We start from the raw sequence: 20,085 nt of genomic DNA on the forward strand, positions 1-20,085 counted from the left end.
CGCCGGCCCGGCGGACGCGCACGTCACGTCTGAACATGTCTGAGCGTCGCCGTATCGGGCGCCTCATCCCAAGCCGTTCCTTCTTGCCCTCGACTCCGAGGGTATAAAAAGCCGCTGCCTCGGACGCCAAAAAAGACTTCGATTTCTTCCTTCGAGTAACGTGGTCGCCCTGACCGGCTGCTCTTTTGCGATGCCAGAATAAACAAGTTGTTCTGTTGGCAGTCGACTCATCCTTTGCCGGGACCTTCGGATGTTTCCAGCTTTGCTCCAGGCCGCCAGGCCAACGCTACCCTTGGGGCTTGCAACCCATTTGCAACAGTATTTCTTTCTTTGGAAGTTAGCAGAACAAATTCGAAAAATCAGGTTCGACAGTCTGGCACTACTTAACCCTTGCTGCGTAAGCACTCATCCGATAGGTTTCAACCCCGAGCAAAATCGTCTATTGTCTGCTTCTTTGCTCACTGCTGGCCTGGCGCGAGCGCTTAGTCCCGCGACACTACCCGCTTATCGTCGTCTTCTACGTGGCACTAATCTGGTGGTTCTGACCCGTGCAAACTTGTCTCTATAGCGTTTCCGCAGCTGGCCTAGCGCGAGCTCTTTATCCTGCGGAAGAGTCGATCCATCGTGGTATTCTGCCTAGCAGGAATCGGTTCTTTTTCATTGATTCGAATGTAGTAAAAATTTTCTGTAGATATTGGTTTGAAGAGTTTGCCCGCAAAGGAATAATCTCGCAAGAAATACCGCGCGTGCGCTAGGAATTGGAAGAATTCTTCAGTGAAATTGAAAGAAGTCCTCAGTAAAATGAATTGTAGTTTAGCTTTGGATAAACTGAGGGATAAGCGGTAGCTTCACGATGGTTTATCCTGGCAAAGTCTTGTTATGCCAAGATTTGGTCGTTTCTTTGGTCTTTGCCAAAGAGACGCTCTTCCCGTTATGTACTCGGTTTAGGCGGTCGTGAAGTCACGACCTAGCACATGAACACCGCATGTCGTTCGTTCCTAGGCGCGCCGGCGCTCCTTTCTTTATGCACTCGGTAAATGAGGGCGCTACGGCACTCCCCATCACGTAAACGCCGTGTTTCGGCTCCTCGGCGAGCGAAGAGTCGATCACGTGACCCAATTTTGGTTGATATTGACTTGACCTTGATGTGACCTTGACGACCGGGATGACCTCTATTAATGAAGCTACTGCTTCAAAACGGGCTTTCCTTTTCTTCTCAGCATGAGTGAAATGGCAGGGTACATTAGATGTTGACGAAACAAGAGAAGAACGGGAAAAGAAAAAAATGAGAGACGTTTACAACATTTGTCTACAGTGCGAAAGCACGGCGTGCCTATACATTCAAAATTGGCATTTCTCTACTTAACATTCGTAGATCACTGGGAGTCCTCGTACCTCTCCTGGCGCAGTGGTGCAGTGGTTAAGCGAAGCGCCACTGCTCCGCGATGGCAGGTGCTGTCACCGGTGGAATTTGTGTTATCCAGGTTTTTCTCGGACATACAGACAAACGTTAGACGATATTTCTCGTTTCAGAACCAGCGGATTAGTGTTTGGCGCTAAAAACAAAACACGTCAAGGTTTTAGCGATGTTCATGTCACCTCTTCACGGCTGGTCGCAGTCCATGTTTCAACGCCTGCGCCATAAAAAGAGAACTGCGAGGATAACTGGCTACAGAGAAATTCTTTGCTTTCTTAGGAGATATCAATAAAATTGTTGTCATGAAAAACTTAATTCGCATGATATCGTTTTTTTTATTATCTAATTAGCAAGATGAAGTCATTCTGTGAATATAGAGAAACTGAGACCTTTGTTTATCGCCTCATGCCATCACCAAGTTAAATTAAATTTCATGCTAAGCACTAAGAACAAGTATCTGTGAGGAACGTTCCCGATGTGTTCTTTTAGAAAGATGTTAAGGAGGCGGAAAGAAGCTGTCCTAGAGAGTCGTTTTCATGCTGATTTGAAAGTTGCATTGTTTTAAATTTCTCTGCACAATGTAGGTTTCGAGAGGCAATTTTAACAAGGAGTCGTTTATGACATCCTAAAAGAAAGAGCAGTAAAAGCAAATGATTTGAAGTTAGGCACTTTGTTGCTGATGCAAAATAATCTTCACCTCTCAACAATGTATAAACTTGTTCTCCTGGGTCGAACGCTCCCAACGCCAAATTTCAATTCTGGTGCATCGCTGCGCTTACAAAGTCAATTTCTAATTGAAACAGAAGGATTTAAAAGCAAAAGGTATGTGTCACATACACAGAGTCTGTCTTTGCCTCTTTACGGACTGAAAAAAATGTGATCGTTGGCCAAAAATTTCTTTCCTATGCCATGAAACAAAGCGAAGAAATTCTGATTCAAGAAGAAATTCTGATTCAAAGTGCCGGGTATCATACAATCAAAGTGCCGCTGAAAAAAAAAATACCGGAAGGATGCGCAGATGAGGAAAAACTACTTCGACGCCTATGGACTCAATACTCGTCAGCATTCAGACATTCAGATACATTGTGCCACTTTTTTGTGTGGTTCTTCATAGATGCACATTAAAGAAGTGCAGATTGGTGAAAACTATGCCAAAAGTGTGTATGTCAAAGAAGGGAAACCAAAATTTCACCAAGACGAACTCAGCCGCCGTATTCATTGAGTGCACGTAAGCAGAATAGAAAACAAACTGCAATGAGGAGGTAATGCTGCGAATTAGAAAATTATTGGAGGAAAACTAACGTCGTTTTCGAAGAGGTCAAATGGCGCACGCAGTACCTGTTCTATGCTTGGTATGCAGACGTGCGCTTTCTCTTTGAATATTTTTTTTTCACCGAACCTCTACTAAAAAGTGAGTGTTAGAGGATACGCTTTCAGCTACACTGAAAAAAGAGTTTACCACTGCGCCATTTGTGCTCTCAACTTCTAAAAGGGGCTCTGCCACATACGTAGGTCTCTACATTGCAAGGAACAATACATCAATACAAAAGAAAGGCAGAGAACACAAGGTAACCAGATTCACTGAAATCGGCTGGTATAAGGGAAATAGACCGCTTCGGGCAGGCGCGTGAGATTAGAAAATAATTGAAAACTAAGGTCCCTGGGGTGAAGATCCAGTGGATTTTGCAAGTTCGCGCACAATTTCATTGTTGACATGGCGCAAGTAGGAAAGAAACGATAAGTGGAAACGAAAACCAGGCTACAGTCCATGAGAAACGAACATTTGTTAATTAGGATAAAAGCCGTTTCGTGTTCTGGTCCAATGCTTGTAGCTATCCCACCCTTTCTAAAATGCTGGACTTTGAAAAGGGGATAGCTTTTCGAGTTCCGCAGTTTTAGAAGAACGCATCTGTCATTCTTGAGAGTGCAATAGAATAGTGTTTGTGTATTAGCGCCATACTTATTTCCATTGCCCTGCAACCAGAACACTACAAATGTAGCGTGCAGGAGAGAATTCTTTTCTCGCCACTTCGGTATGCTTGTAAGATGTTAAGGTCATACGAAATAAAAGGAAAGCGTGGAGAAAGCCGACTACTAGGACTCGTGATGAAATTTCTCGACAACCTAATCAGCTCAACCGTTTTGACGGATACCAAACGCATCAAGAACGAACATTGGAGCATGTGCGTTGCGTCTCGTCCATAGAAATAACGTCAGATGAGCAGTTCTCGCTGAAATATTTAACCTAACGTTTCCTGAGTCTTATACTGATGTGAATGAGTTGCTTTTGTTAAAAGCTGTCTTTATTTTTTAACGACAACAGCAACGTAATAGAGAAGCTCTAGTGACCTAAGTATTCGACTTGTAACTCAATACGTACGGCTACTATAAGCCATGTGCAGTCTTCGTCAAAAGTATAGAGCCCAAATAATAATAATAATAATAATAATAATAATAATAATAATAATAATAATAATAATAATAATAATAATAATAATAATAATAATAATAATAATAATAATAATAATAATAATTTTTATTCACGCCGAACAGGTATGAAAACGAGTCGAGGAAAAAAGCCTCGGAGCTTGACAGGCCCTCGACCCTTGTCTCCTTCTGAGCCCTGCAGCGCGGCTTCTCTTGCATACTCAGACACCCTAATCTCAAGAAGGCGGGAGAAAGTTAAGTCTTCAAGCCTCTCAAGCTTAGGACTATAAAATGTACTTAGGAGCCCTGCTGCATGGCTTTGAGGCAAAATCTTTAAGCTGCATATTTTTGAAAAAGACTGTGCATTATTGTCACATACTGTGGAAACTCAAGCATCACTGCAGGTAGCCAACCGCGAAAGCCGGCGCTGGGAACTGCTTCAGGGCGCCGCTAATTCTTATGCATTAGGCAATGTGAACATCATGTTAGGGGAAACTTGTTGCGCGAGCTATCTCCTTTGCAGAGGCTATGCAGCCTCTGCACTCGCGCTTCCTTGCCACCAGTTCTCCTGGCAGACATTGTGCGCAAAAGTTCGATTTGGATGGACAGGCAAAGTACACAAAATTATATCGACTTAATTGCAGGAATGCAGCTAAAAATGCCACAAATTCGTCAGACCTCAAGCTCTGTCGAGGAGCTGTTGAAAAACCTCATTAATAACTTTAATAATAAAAAAATCCCGCTACTGACTTAATGATTTCAACAAAATCCAACTTTCCCACTGCTTAATGGGACAGGATCAGCTCGGTTTCTTCTTTTTACTCTAATTTCAGAAAACTGTTAGTTCTCATTTTAAACAGAAAAATTGTCTGTAGATTACTGTAAGTTAAATTAAGAGACGTTGTGGTAATTGGCTCTTTATTAGAAGACTGTTCCGAGCACACACAGGAGTACGCGTGTGTTCAGTTGTCTCTCCTAACTCAATCGTGTGATTACAAACAGCCTTCAAGCTTATTTTTTTCCCAAATATATCATTTGTTTTCCATCCTCCTATTCTTGTGTTTACGCAATACCGTATCAATTATCCAGTGTTCCATATTCGTGTAAATTGATTTTTGTGCGCCACGCTGTTTTGAGACAACATGGTCAGCTGGATGTTCTTGTAGTGGTCGCAGATCTAATAAAACGGTGGAGCTCGTCTATAGTTATTTGCATGAAATCTTGTTGTAATCCCGTTCATTATTTTACAAAATTAAGGTGACACATGAGCATGGGCACATAATACACATGCGCTGAAAGTTAGAGGCAGCGAAAAAAAAAAGATTAAAGAGGCAGCGAAAAAAAAAGGATTAAAGAGGCAGCGAAAAAAAAAAGGATTTTTTTCAAGCAAAGAATAAAAGCAATAAAGTTCCACAGAGGCATGTTTCAACTAGACTGTACAGTCACATTACTTAGAGAGCTGTAAAAATCTAAAAGTGCAATCATGTTGAAAACCACTAAGTGCATAAAGAATACATTGGAAAGCCGCTGTGTGTACAGAATAAGGTATTGGTAGCTGCACTTTTCTACAGCTCGTGCATTCATTACGGTGCACCTTTACATTTGAAAACAATATACAGTAGCCTCTCAACAACAGGCTCACTAGCATCTCCTGCGAGATGTCGCCTAAGGGTAGGGTAAGGGTATGGGTGTCGCCTTTGGTTGCTTTTGAAAGTTTTGGAGCTTTTCTCTGAGAACAAAATACAGCCTGTGCTCTTCAGCAAGAGATCATGGTCTTGGAGACTAGAAATAGCCCTAATTGCAGCACGTGTCAAAAGATTTCTCAAATGCTGGTATGACAAAAGGTGCACGCTTGTGAATAGCGTAAAAAATCATTGACCTCCAGTGATCAGTGCCTACCTCCCAGCATTCATCCGCAGCTTCGTCACCTTATGTGGCGGTAGGCAAGTGACGATTCTTCACGGTTGTTTTTAGCCTAGCCGGGATAGCTTTGGTGGCCTTTTAAACCAATTGCATCAGGAGTGCCATGAAGGCCAAAATTGTCCGGCGACGGTTGCGGCGTCAGCACCTGTGTGAAGTATTTTCATTTCTCCATTTGCCAATGTATGCAGGTGACAGGGGGAAATGGGGAAATACGCCTCTCATATTGTAGAGAGGAGAGAAAAGCCAGGACTAAGAATGAGTGAGCAAAAACCAAAATGGCTAAAAATGGCTGAGCGAAATAGAGATGACTAAAATTGACCCCGAGAAGTTGCCGAAACGGAGCTTTTGTGTCTAGATAAGTTAATGCGAACTGAACTTAATATTCTTGTGCACAAACCGAACTTCGTGCTTTGAATTGCATACCTAAATATAAAGACCATGCTTGTCAAGTATATGGTTCCATTTCTCCAATATTACAACGAAATGTATTGGGAAACAAAAGTGGAAATAAGTTTCTTCACAATTACTGGCGGGACGAAACTTAGCTTTTATTTTCACACAAATGGTTTCCTCATGGTCGCTGAATACGCATTTTAACATGCGAAATATATGCTTAAGGCAATGCGCAAACAAATACACAATTTTCATTGTCGTGAACAAAAATGCGCTGCGGTGGACGTTCTAAGTTTTGCGTCCGCTTTGTTCCTAATAAATAAGGAGCCTAAAAGATACATTCAAAGCTTTCACTATCCATTAATTGTTGACCATCCCGCTAGTTAATACGTTTTAGCTTTATTCCGAAGGACTATATTGCTGATAATGCTATGCTCAAAAAAGCTGTGCTGTAGCACCAAAACCTTATTTTAAAGATTTGTGGCTGTTTTGGGTGAAACCTATTGCAAATCCATTTCGAAGCGAAAAATCATGTTCTCAAGTTCGACTGAAAAGAACAAATCGTGCGTTGAAGTCGATGCCTGAAGACTGCGATGAATTAAAAATACCAAAAAGGCAGCGGATGAATGCAAAAAAGCTCTTCTAAAAGAATTTTAAATCTAGCCATCTTAGGAAAGATCAAAGCAGGGAGCAGCACCCCGGAACTCGCTAAACCACGGAAATTGAATTTCCTGGCACGGCAGGAACAGAGAGCCTCCACGTTTTGACAGCGCGCACAGGAGGAGGTGGATTTGAGAAAATCACAATTTCTGTTTTCCTGGTTTTCTATACTCGCCGTAGCGAGGTTTCGGACCTTGTCCGTTTGATTTACGACCCCCGCTTGTTTCTTTCCTAAACTGTGGCAGCCTGCTGCCCAGTCCCGGAGCTGAAATACGTCGTGCGGTTCCCGAGAAACAGTAGTGTCGCAATATCTACCGCACAATACGACACGGTTAAATTGCTTCCTGCGTTTCAGTCCTGCATTTTGATATATATCTCCTATAAGAATGGCTAGACCAGAAATGTGCGATGTCCGCTGCCATAAAGCATATCTCTTTCCAGCAGGAGCGGTGACTGTGAAATATATTGCATTCTCCAAAAGTGGGAGGGGAGAAAGAAAGAATAAAAGGAGCTGTAATGCTTGTTTCATTCTGGACACGTTATTAGTGGCGAGACAGTTCAAGCCATTGAAGTTCAAAAGAAAGGCCAGATAAGTGAAATACAGGTCGAGGTAACGACGCCTTGCACTTTGCTTGCATGGCATGGTTATTCGTTGCGCACGAGGTCATGTGACACACACCGGTACGGTGTTTTCTACAAGCTTGACACTTTATAACTGGAGGAAAAGAGAAAGAAATCCCTTCATTTCAGCTCGAGTTAACTCCAACGATTAAGTAAAGAGCCTGGTAGATCAGGAGTACCTGGTCTGCACGGTGATGCGACGAAAGCCAAGCGCTCCATGTGAACAGTGGGGAGAGACAGATTCAAATGCGGCGGAAAATTGAAGGAGATAACGCTTCAGCACGGCGTTAACTAGAGGGTTATGAGATAAGCCTTTGTCCTGTACCTGACATAAGCTGTTGCTGATGATGATGACGTTAATGGTGTATTGTTAATGGTTTAGTTACGGGATGGCTGATAGGAAGAAAGGAACTCTGTGCGTCAAAGGAAGGGGACTCTTGGAGAGCCTTGGGAATCTGTTATTTTTGCAGACTAAAATATCCCTCTACTGCGTGACCCTATACTTGCCAGACTGCAGTAATTACCTGAATCACTGTACTCACAACGTCTACCGTAAACAGTGTAAACGTTTGACCCCATGGTTTTGCGGCTCACCCTGCGTCCGCTCCGAACGCACTGCATAGACAACGGGTCAATACAGTGTAGCCTGTTATAGACTATGTGGCAGTGCGCCAGCTATGCAATGCTGTCTCAAGCAGCAGGCACTGGAAGAGGCGTTCAACCACACGACCAAGTGCTCGTGTTTGGTACCGTCAAAATTGCCGGAAGCTGGGTTTGCGGGCAAAACCACCGTATCGCTCGGCTACGAGTTCAGTCAAGAAAAAATTAAACTTCGCCCCAATAAAATTCTTCATCTATGACACACGAACACCGCACTTGTGCAGCGTGATGCCCTAGCATTTAAAGTAAAAAAATAATTTTATCCAGCTGTAATTTTTAGGACATCCTCAAGCATGAATGCAATCGCATTGCACGAAGTACTGTGCAACTGAGAGGCTGCCGACTAAATTCTTTAGTCAATGGTAATATTTTTTTGCCAGGCTATGCTGCACAGGGCGTCTTAGATGGTTAGCATGTGCCATGGCAGCCAGCAGAGAGGATGTAGTTTCTAAAAGCTTAATGACACATGGAAGGCATTAGAGGTTCAGATTATATGGAGCTTTTCATCTTAATGTTTGTGCGTGGAGGGGGATAGATGACGGGTAGTTGCGTGGCTGGCTTATTTAGGCAGTGCATTTGTTGAATTTGTTACATTGTGAACGAAAAACAACCACAACAACTGTTTAATAGATCTACTTTGTTTTCCTCTAAATAATAGTTTCTCGCTGTTTGCAGAATGCAGTTTCCTTCCCAGGTACGTAAGTAGTCCTTTATATTTCATGAAAAGAGTAAGCGAATGTTATGGGAGGTTGCAATTCCCTTTTAATCTTTTATTGGCCGTATATTTTTTTAAATGGTTGCAATACAAATCTACACTAAAATAGAAAAAAGAACGATAGCAAGACACAAATATGCGGTACACAATACAAGTGCAGTGTGTCTCACTAAAGTAAATCGCAGTACATTGCATTCCGTGGAACCAACTGGCTGGCTAATGCCCTTTCCAGTGGCCATGTATAGTCAACGTGCCGGCAGCCTCCTTCAACTAGACTTTTGCTTCCTCGGTGCATTGCTGTAATGATTTCATCTTTACACAGTAAGTTTATTTGTATTACACTAGCTTCAAATTACACGCACATCTACCCGGGTTGGACCATGGAGGATTTTGCATGCACATTTCTCCCGCCTGCCTCTGGGGGCGAATTACTGAAACTTCAGGAAACATAGCTAGCACGTTATTTCTAAATAGCAGCCATGAAAACTCCTAAAGCAAACATCGAAATATTGATTTCACTTAACCGCAGTTCTCCTTATAGCATATAGCGCAGGCGCACTGTGAAACCTAACTTTTCTATTTCTTCGCAAAACTTTGCCTCTCTTCAAAGGATTCTTTCTCATAACTCTGCACGTATAATGCGTTAACATGTCCAAGGCGGTGACATTACCGGTTGTTCTCTTCTGCACCCCTAGGCTATTTGCACATAAATTACGTCAGCAGAGTACTTTTGCTACCCGTCTGAGTCGTCGTACGACGCGTACAATCACTCGCGTAATGAGCTGTCAGCCTGAGGCAGCACTGTTGCATCTGCGCGCTAGTCTGTTTTTTTTTAAATATAGAATATGTTGAATTAATGACAGCGGTTTTCGCCTGCAATCTTAGACATTTTCATCGCGCAAGTTTTGTGAAAAGTAAGCACAGCCTCACAGGTCATTATATTTAGTGCGGCTTTTTGTTTTTCTTAACTAGCCGTACGGCTAATGCACAAAAGCAAAGGCGAAGAATAGTCATGTCTTGCATAGTCACCACAGTCAGCTTCTGAACGCGCTTTTGCGTAATTTAGGAACAGTTTTAATTATAAGTGTATTTATTATCTCTTCACTCGCCTTAGCTCCTGCCTCCGCTGCTTTTTTTTTTTGCTTGAGTCTTACATTCACCAGCTTGGCTTCGTAGTCATTGCTCCAGGTTTTAAGTCTTCCTACTAAGACCCAGATGACCTGTAACACGTTCGTACATTGGTTCCTACGCCGTTTAGAATGACACCTACAGAGTAGTAATATTCAAAGCCGGAGTAGCCTAAACAGGATTGTAATCTGCACTGGAAGGGGGTGAATTTAGAGAGAACACATTTTAGAAGACACTCCTGACAACGCCATTTTAATTTCGCTCGTTGTAAAAGCCGATTTTGTGGCTGTTTCTGGCTATGACGCTGTCTGTTCCGCCCCGGGAAGAGACGCATTTGTTGTGGAGAAAACTGTATTTAAAACTATGTCGCAGCTTCTTTCCAATTCGAACCACTAGTGCAAAAAAAAAACAACCTCTGTAATCTCTGTTAGACAAGTGAATGTGTGTTTACCGTAGCTTCCGGTATCCGCACGAAATCGACTCTCTTGATGTCACGGCTGTTTGCTCCTCAAAACGGGTTCCGGCGGCGAGATTTCAGTTACACTTCGTGACAGTTTTAAAATTAAAATATTGTAACAGTTGTTACACTGAAAAGGAACTGCAGCGGCTGAACGAGGGCACCAGAGAAACGAACCTACACTTCCGCGCCGTCTACTTCTAGAGGCTGCGATCTCTTTCTTCTTCTACTTCCAATCCTCGTGTCACTGCCCCCTCTTCAGGAGCATCGCCCCGATGCGGTGTTACTGTCAGACCGAATAGCCGAGAGAAAAAGTGTTCAAGAGGTACACCACGAGTCTGACATCAGCCGGAAAGTCACTCGGGGGGTCGCTTGTAGTACGGCTTCATTCGCACCACATGCACAATGTCGCTGCGCTTGCCGTTGTGCGATGAACGAGCTGGCGAGGCTGGTGCAACTTCGTACGTTACGTCGCTGAGGCGGCGGACAACAAGTTAAGGGCCGAAGTAGCGGCGCAGTAACTTTTCGGACTGCCCGCGACGACGAACGGGCGTCCAAACCCACACATAGTCGCCTGGGTGGTAGGTAACGTAGCGGCGTCCAAGGTTGTAGCAGTCAGCATCGATCTGCTGCTGACGGTGAATGCGGTGTCTGGCCAGTTGCCGTGCTTCTTCCGCTCGCTGAACATAGGTGGCGACGTCGACAACAAGTTCACTCTCACTGTCAGGGGGGTCCACGGGTAGGATAGCATCGAGGGGGGTGGCAACCTGTCGACCGAAGACTAATTCGAACGGAGTGAACTGCGTCGTCTCTTGCTGCGCGGTATTATACGCGAATGTTGCGTATGGGAGAATTTCGTCCCATTTCTTGTGCTCGATATCAATATACATGAAAAGCATGTCGGTCAAGGTCCTGTTGAGGCGTTCTACCAAGCCATTTGTCTGCGGGTAATAGGCTGTTGTACGTCTATGGCTGGTGTGCGTGAGCTTGAGTACAGCCTGACTGAAGCGGGCCGTAAATGCAGCTCCACGGTCAGTAATGATAGCTGCAGGAGCGCCATGACGCAGGACGATGTTGTGGACGAAGAAGTTGGCGACTTCAGCAGCAGTACCGTTTGTAAGTGACGTGGTCTCTGCGTATCGGGTCAAATAATCTGTCGCGACCGCAATCCACCGGTTTCCTCTGGTCGACTTCGGAAAAGGGCCGAGGAGGTCTATGCCAATTTGCTGAAAAGGGGTCTTTGGTGGTGCTATGAGCTGTAGAAAGCCGGCTGGCTTCAGAGGAGGAGATTTGCGCAGTTGGAAATCCCGGCATGTTGTTACGTATCTACGCGCGGATGGGAGTAAATTGGGCCAGTAATACTTAAGCCGAATCTTTGCCAGTGTGCGACTAACCCCCAAGTGGCCGGCAGATGGTTCATCATGACAAGCGCTTAAGATTTCGGAGCGTAACTGGGATGGCACAACAAGCAGAAACGTCTCTTTGTTGCTGTCAAAGTTGCGCTTGTAGAGGACTCCACGCCGCAGAATGAAGGTCTGTAGTCCACGGCGAAACACACGAGGTACATGAGAATTCAAACCCTCCAGATACTTAACGAATGGCGCCAACTCACAATCTGCTCGTTGAAGCTGCGCCATACGGGAGATGCTAATGGCACAAAGAACAGGGCAATCTTCGGGGATGTCTTGCGTAGCCGGTTTCACGGGCGCTCGTGATAAACAGTCCGCGTCCTGGTGCTGCCGACCCGATTTATAGACGACCGTAACGTCGTACTCCTGTAAACGGAGGCTCCATCTGCCAACCGGCCAGAAGGGTCTTGAATGCTGGCCAGCCAGCATAGCGAGTGATGATCGCTGACAACACGAAACGGTCGGCCGTAGATGTAAGGTCGAAACTTACTCAGAGCCCAGATGACGGCAAGGCACTCTTTTTCGGTCGTCGAATAGTTCCGTTCCGATCGAGAAAGTGTGCGGCTCGCGTAGGCGATTACTCGCTCTGCGCCGTCCTGCCACTGTACGAGGATCGCTCCGAGGCCGACATTGCTGGCGTCAGTGTGGACATCAGTCTCTGCATTCTCGTCAAAATGAGCTAGTATTGGTGGACTTTGAAGGCGGCAGCGGAGTTCCTCGAAGGCTGCGTCTTGGGCACTTCCCCATACGAAGGGTGTGTCATCTCGAGTCAAGGCAGTCAATGGCTCAGCTAGGCGAGAAAAATCTTTAACAAAGCGGCGGTAATACGAGCAGAGGCCCAAAAAACGTCGGAGGGCCTTCTTGTCGGTTGGGCGTGGGAAACTGGAGACGGTGGAAGTCTTGTCGGGGTCTGGAAGAACACCTTGTGCGCTGACAACATGTCCTAAGAAACGGAGCTCCTCGAAGGCGAAATGGCATTTCTCTGGCTTGATCGTTAGTTGTGCAGACTGAAGAGCTTGAAGGACAATGCGCAATCGCTGCAAGTGTTGTTCGAAACTAGACGAAAAGATGACCACGTCGTCCAGGTACACAAGGCACGTCTGCCACTTCAAACCAGCTAAAACAGTGTCCATCATGTGTTGAAATGTGGCCGGAGCGGAGCAAAGTCCAAACGGGAGCACCTTAAATTCGTACAGACCGTCGGGTGTCACGAAAGCCGTTTTCTCGTGATCTCGCTCGTCCACTTCGATCTGCCAATATCAGCTTTTCAGATCTAAGGAAGAGAAGAACCTGGCGTCCCGGAGTCGGTCAAGGGCATCATCGATCCTCGGGAGTGGGTATACGTCCTTTTTGGTAACATTATTCAGTTTCCTGTAATAAGCACAGAATCGCAACGTGTTGTATTTCTTTTTCACCAGGACCACCGGCGATGCCCACCGACTTGTTGACGGCTGTATAACGTTGTCTGAAAGCATTTCATCGACTTGCGTCCTAATAGCTTCGTGCTCTTTAGGCGAAACGCGGTATGGACGCTGTCAAACTGGTGGCGTGGCCGAATCGGTGGCAATGCGATGCTTGGCTACCGGCGTACGTCCGACCTTGGAGCTCGCCGCGAAGCAATCTTTAAAATCAAGTAGCAGCGACGACAGAATGTTCTTCTGATGAGGTGACAACTCCGGGTTGATTTTAACCTTCTGAAGGGCGTTACTTGGTGCGGCATCGTCGTGAAGATTCACCTGTACGGGGCACAGATTCTGCAACCTACCCACGTCTTCGAGGAAGGCGACGGCGGTTCCCTTGGCGAGGTGCTGAATTTCGTTCGTGAAATTCGTCAGAACAACTGTCGCACAGCCGTCATTCAGTTCAACAAGACCGCGCGCGATAGCCACACCCTTCTCGAGCAACAGCGAAGGGTGTCCGCAATACCTTCGTAGTCGTGAAACGAGTCGTTCCTCACTAACACCAGCACACTGGACCGTGGTGGCAGCATTACGTCGTCTTCGACTATACGCAGAGCGTTGACTCCTGGGCCTTCTGTGTTTCTGTGCGCCACGGCTTGCTTCGTCGAAAATGTGACTCGCGCCTCGTGTAGATCGATAACAGCATCGTTTGCCTGTAGAAAGTCGAGGCCCAGGATCAAATCTCTCGAACACTCGCTCAACACGACGAATTCACCCACGTAGACGAAACCGCGGATGCCGACTCGGGCTGTGCACCTTCCGGCCGGGCTAATGAGGTGACCTCCAGCAGTGCGAATGTTAGGGCCCAACCATGGTGTCAGAACTTTGCTCAATTCCTGGGCGAGGGTGTGGCTCATCACGGAATAGTCAGCCCCAGTATCAAGTAAAGCGATGGTGTCAGTTCCGTCAATCGTCACACGCAAATCAGAAGTAGCGCGTCGGATGCTGTCAATACCCTGCCCCGGTGAGGAATCAGCGTATCGGTATATCGGCGGCGGAGGATCTTCAGTTTTCCCGACAGCAGCGGCCTTGCCTCCGGAGACCACTGGAATTAGTTTTTCCGGCGTGGACTGGGAGAACGCCGCTCAGGGTAGCCGCCGTCTCGGCGAGGGCTTGGGGAACGGTAACGCAGCGGAGATGACGATCTAGGATCGTAGCGACCGTATGTGTCAGGTCTCTGACGGGCCGACAGATGAGCTTCAATTTCGAATGGTCGTTCGCCATTCCGGGGGCAAGGGTCGTCGGGCGCGAAACCACGCAGACCCACTCGGTGGTACGGGCAGGCCCTGTAAAGATGTCCCGCCTCACCACAGTGGTAGCAAAGGGGCCGCCGGTCCGGTGCACGCACACTTCACACTTCCGTGGCCGCTGATAATCTGATCGAGCAGGCACACGGGAAAGAGCAGACTGATGCGCTGCGTGAGTCGCAGTATTCACGTCGTAGCCTGGCGTTGGGGCACGGCAGAGGACAGATGCATAGGTTGGTCTGACTTCAGTCTTTCTTGGGATCTCAGGCAGTTGTTGCTGCTGTGCTGCTAGGCGCACCTCGTCCCGGACGACTTCAGACAGCGATGTAACAGACGGCGCGCTGGGAGGCAGCTGGAGGGCTTGTAATTCCTCCCTGACGATCGACCTGATTAGGTCCCGTAAAACGGCCGCATCACTCCCTAGCGGCATCGAAGAAACAGCGGCCCCAAGCGCGCTTACATCCTGATTGTATTGCCGGGCTCGTTGCAGGAGCGTCGTCTCCATAATAGTCGCTTCCGTGAGGTTGACGAAAGAGATCGCGAGAAGACAGCATTTTTTTCACTCCGGATGGGCTGTTTGAGTTCAAGGTGATGCCATTTGGTCTCGGTTCCGCACCAGCGACGTTTCAGCGAGTAATGGATACAGTGCTGGCAGGCCTGAAGTGGAAAATTTGTCTGGTATATTTAGATGACGTCGTTGTCTTCGCCTCGAACTTTGAAGAGCACCCAAAAAGACTTCGAACTGTACTAGACGCAATCAAGTCGTCTGGCCTAGCCTTGAAAGCAGAGAAATGCCACTTTGCTTACGAAGAGCTGCTGTTTCTAGGCCACATCGTAAGCAAGGCAGGAGTACGCCCACACCCGCAGAAAACAGCTGCTATTGAACAGTTTCCACCGCCGGCCGATAAGAAAGCAGTGCGCAGATTTCTCGGACTGTGCGCATACTACCGACGATTTGTGAAAAACTTTTCGCGCATCGCCGAGCCCCTGACCCAGCTGACGAAGGCAGACGTACCGTTTAAACGGGAAGCGCTGCAAGCAGAAGCCTTCAAGGAACTTCAGCGTCAATTACAGTCCCCACCGATCCTTGCGCATTTTGATGAAAACGCCGATACTGAAGTTAATACCGACGCAAGCAGCATGGGACTAGGCGCCGTCCTCGTTCAAAAAAGCGACAGGCTGGAGAAAGTCATCGCATACGCTAGCCGTTCGCTTTCCAAGGCCGAGGATAACTATTCGACAACTGAGAAGGAGTGCCTTGCCATCATCTGGGCTACGTCAAAATTCCGCCCCTACCTTTACGGACGGCCGTTCAAGGTAGTCAGCGACCACCACGCGCTCTGCTGGCTTGCCAATTTCAAGGAACCCTCTGACCGACTCGCTCGATGGAGTCTGCGTCTCCAGGAGTTTGACGTCACCGTCGTTTACAAGTCCGGACGCAAGCACTCTGACGCCGATTGCCTCTCAAGAGCCCCTGTAGATGCACCGCCGCCGGACGACGATGAGGACGCCTTCCTGGGACCCATCAGCGCAAGCTCTTTTGCTCAGCAGCAACGCTCGGACCCCGACCTTAAAAGCCTCATCGAGTACCTGGAAGGCAAGGTTTCTTCACCCCCCGCTTCATTCAAGCATGGATTGTCTTCCTTCTGTGTGCAGAATAAGGTCCTTGTGAAGAAGAACTTTACAGCGAACAAAACAGCCTACTTCCTTGTTGTACCTACTTGTCTCCGCGAAGAACATCTACAGGCTTCACACGACGAGCCGACAGCTGGGCATCTCGGGTTTACTCGCACCCTCCGCCGCATTAAAGACAAGTATTACTGGCCCCGACTGTCTGCCGATGTCGCACACTATGTGAAAACCTGCCGAGATTGTCAGCGACGAAAGACTCCTCCCACACGACCAGCAGGATTTCTGAGCCGCATTGAACCTCCCTCAAGGCCTTTTCAGCAGATTGGCATGGACTTGCTTGGCCCTTTTCCAACGTCAACCTCTGGAATTAAGTGGATCATCATAAGGTGTATCCAGACGGCGGGCCACGGACTAGCCTGCGGACCGGTCACGTGGGGTCGACCGTGCGTGGCCCGGCCGGGTCTGGCCGGCGACAGCATCCACACGACGGACCAAAAGAGCAGACGACTAGGCGGGCCAAGCCTCTGTGATCGCTCGTCTCACGCTTCGACATTCGGCGGCGAGAACAAGCGGAACCCGCGGCCGCGGCAGTGATTCGGCCTAAATACCCAGCGGAAAGCTCGATCGGTACGGGACATATTTATGCCGCGGTGAGGAGGAGGTAGCATTCCCACGGAGGCAAAAAAGGCGGCGCGCTTCCAAGCTGGACCACTCTCTTCGGACTGGATTCCTCGTTGTTACTGCCTTTTTTGTTGCGTTCACTGGCAATAAATGGCGCACCCATTTCTCGCTTGGTCTCACCTCGCCTATATGAAGACGTATGAGTGAAATATTTGCTTTATTTTTTATTTAGAGTGACGATTGTGCCCCTTCTAGGCTTAAGCGGAGCGTATGTTTGTTGACAGAAATAGTTACCCGTCCTAAAAACTAGATGGCGCCACAAGGCTGAGCGTATCCTTCCGTGTGTGTTTGCATACGCTGAACTAAAAGTGGGAAATGTGAGAGGTGCTGTAGCGTGCCGAAAAATACCTGCGTTTAGCGTACATGACAGTGCATACGCTTATGGCACGTCGACAGCGTCAATTGTTCTTTTGTAACCATATCTGTGTACGTGGCGAGCACCGACGTTGCTACTAATTTCGCTCGCTCTCGCCGCCGAATGCCCGATTATGAACGAGCCGTAAAGCTGTACTAAGGCTAAAAAGTAAAACGGAGCCTCGTCCGACCACATTGACATGTTAACAGTGGAAACAAAACTACTTTCGCTGGTGTCGCCTCGACTGCCGGGAGCACCGAGCCGGGAAAGACCAGTGTGGTGTAGTTGCCAGACTCGATGTGTGCAAATAGGCTAAAAAGTCCGTGGTCCACCGCCAGAAAAAATGCTCTCGCATTTCTCGCGCGATCCGGCCCGCGGACCATGCGCGGACCTCGCAGACCGGAAGCGAAACCCCACGTGACCGCTAGTCCGCAGGCCAGAACAGGTCCGTGGTCCGTCGTCTGGATACACCTATAGCGACCGACTACCTGACCCGCTACGCCGAGGCGAAAGCCCTACCGAACGGAACAGCAGCAGAAGTCGCCAAATTTTTCGTGGAGTGCATTCTACGACACGGCGCCCCCGATGTGCTCATCACGGACAGAGGAACAGCATTCACGGCCGAACTAACGCAAGCCATCCTGCGCTACAGCCAAACCAACCACCGGAGGACAACAGCATACCATCCGCAGACCAACGGACTGACCGAGCGCCTGAACAAAACCATCGCCGATATGCTCGCTATGTATGTCGATGCCGAACACAAAACCTGGGATGTCATCCTGCCTTACGTCGTCTTCGCCTACAACATCGCAGTGCAGGAGACCACCCAGATGACGCCTTTTAGGCTCGTCCATGGCAGGGAGGCCACGACCACGCTAGACGTCATGCTGCCCAACGTTACAGAAGAAGAGAACGTCGACGTTGCCGCCTACCTTCAACACGCAGAAGAAGCTCGAAGGCTTGCCCGATTACGGATCAAAGATCAGCAGCGGTCCGACGCCAGACGCTACAACCTACGAAGACGCAATGCGGAATACAAGCCAGGAGACCAAGTCTGGGTGTGGACGCCAATTCGCCACCGTGAATTGAGTGAAAAGCTTTTGCGCCGCTATTTCGGCCCGTACAAGGTTCTTCGTCGGCTGGGTGAACTGGATTATGAAGTTATCCCTGACGCAATGACTGCATCTCAGAGACGCCGCGTACGACCAGAAGCTTTTCATGTAGTCCGTCTGAAGCCGTATTATGCGCGCTGAAGGCCGCTGCATTTCCATGCTCTATTTTCGCAAGATCCGTTTTTTTTCCTTACTAGTCGCATTATTTGCTTTAATGCATCGGGTCGATGCTTCTTTGAGAGGGGAGTAATGCCGCGAATATTTGCAGTGTGTTCGTTTTTCAAATCTGCCGCCACATCACTTTATCGCCTTGTTTGCTACGCAAGACGCGACTAGATTTACCTCGATTGATCGCAGCCAGGCAGAGCTGATTTTACGTTGTTGCGGAATTTTCTAGTAACTGTGCGCTCTTTATCTCGAAAGTTCGCTATCAGCTTTAAATTGAGCACGGCCGACAGCGGCCGGCATTCTGTTCGACGACCGCCGAGCACGCTTGTGGCTTCGCCGCCGCCGAGTGATTCAGTTCATTTTGGTTGCAAGTCAGCCCAATAAACAGTTTTCTTTTAGAAGACCTTTTGTCTGTCTTCATCGCGGCTTCGACTGCCGTCACCACTACGTGACAATATCTACTTTCGGTCAAACTAAATCATTATGAAGGGAAGGCCATTATCTACGTACGGACGGGTACTTCAATTTTTCTTTAGTGTCCGTTATTTAGGGTCGCATTAAATGCGTTAGAAATAACCATCGAATTATTCTTTTTTTCTAGCTGTAACCTGTGAACAATATTTTTCAGAAGCAACTTGGGTGAAAGTTGTGTTGAATAAATTAAACTGCAATTAACAAAAAGGCAGCAATCAGACAGGATTCAGAACATGATGACCTCCATCTGAGTTTCTTTATCTTCATTTGTTGTTACTATGTGGAACAAGGTAATGTTAACAGGAGTGCTTTGAGACTAACTAAAAGTGCTAATCAAATATGACTCAGAAAGCACACAAGGAAATTGGCAACTCTTCTTGTATCTCTCTCCTCACCCCCTTACCAAGAGGGGTGACCCCGAGAAAGTATCAAAAAGGAGATTTCAATTGTCTCAAAATATAAATCGAGTTCAAAGATTCTTTGAAGCAAGTTAATATCAAAAACATAAAAGGTGATTTAAAGTATAAAGGCGCATTCCACGTTAGCACCGCAAACAAACAAAAAAGATGAATAAACGAGAACATCTTATTTGCGAAACTTCAAGAAAATAAAAAACAATAATCCTCTGTCCAGGGGGGAATAATACCCTACTCGGGAATTCCGCTTTGCATTCAGCAGAATTTTACGACCAGGGATAAACATTGCGCGCCCATCAAGTAGAGTCTTTTTGTTTCTTTTTTATTCGCGATTTCGCCCTGTGAACTACGTATTCTCTCCAGTATTTCTTTATTCGCTTTCACTTTACAGCTCTCTGCCAGAGGACCATGAGGTTGTAATTCGCAAGGAGCGCATATGCAAAGGAAAGGCCGCTTTGCAGCAGTCAAGAACGTCTGCTTTATTGAATGCTCGAGAACTGCTGAAAACAAATGAAAAACAGTTTTCAGAACGGCGAGAGAAGGTCTGTTTGTTATGACGGCAGTCGGATTGCACCCCTTTGGTTTTGCAAAACTGTTGTTCAGGAAGCGGACGTTGAAAACCCTCCTTCTGCGCTCACCAATACAACTTTCCCTAGACCGTACCACCTCCGCCTCATGCTGATATCGCTGAACATTTTAGGTCAGGCATAAAAAATTGATTTCTTCG

The sequence above is a fragment of the Amblyomma americanum genome, chromosome 8 (assembly GCF_052857255.1).
Source record: "Amblyomma americanum isolate KBUSLIRL-KWMA chromosome 8, ASM5285725v1, whole genome shotgun sequence".
NCBI lineage: Eukaryota > Metazoa > Arthropoda > Arachnida > Ixodida > Ixodidae > Amblyomma > Amblyomma americanum.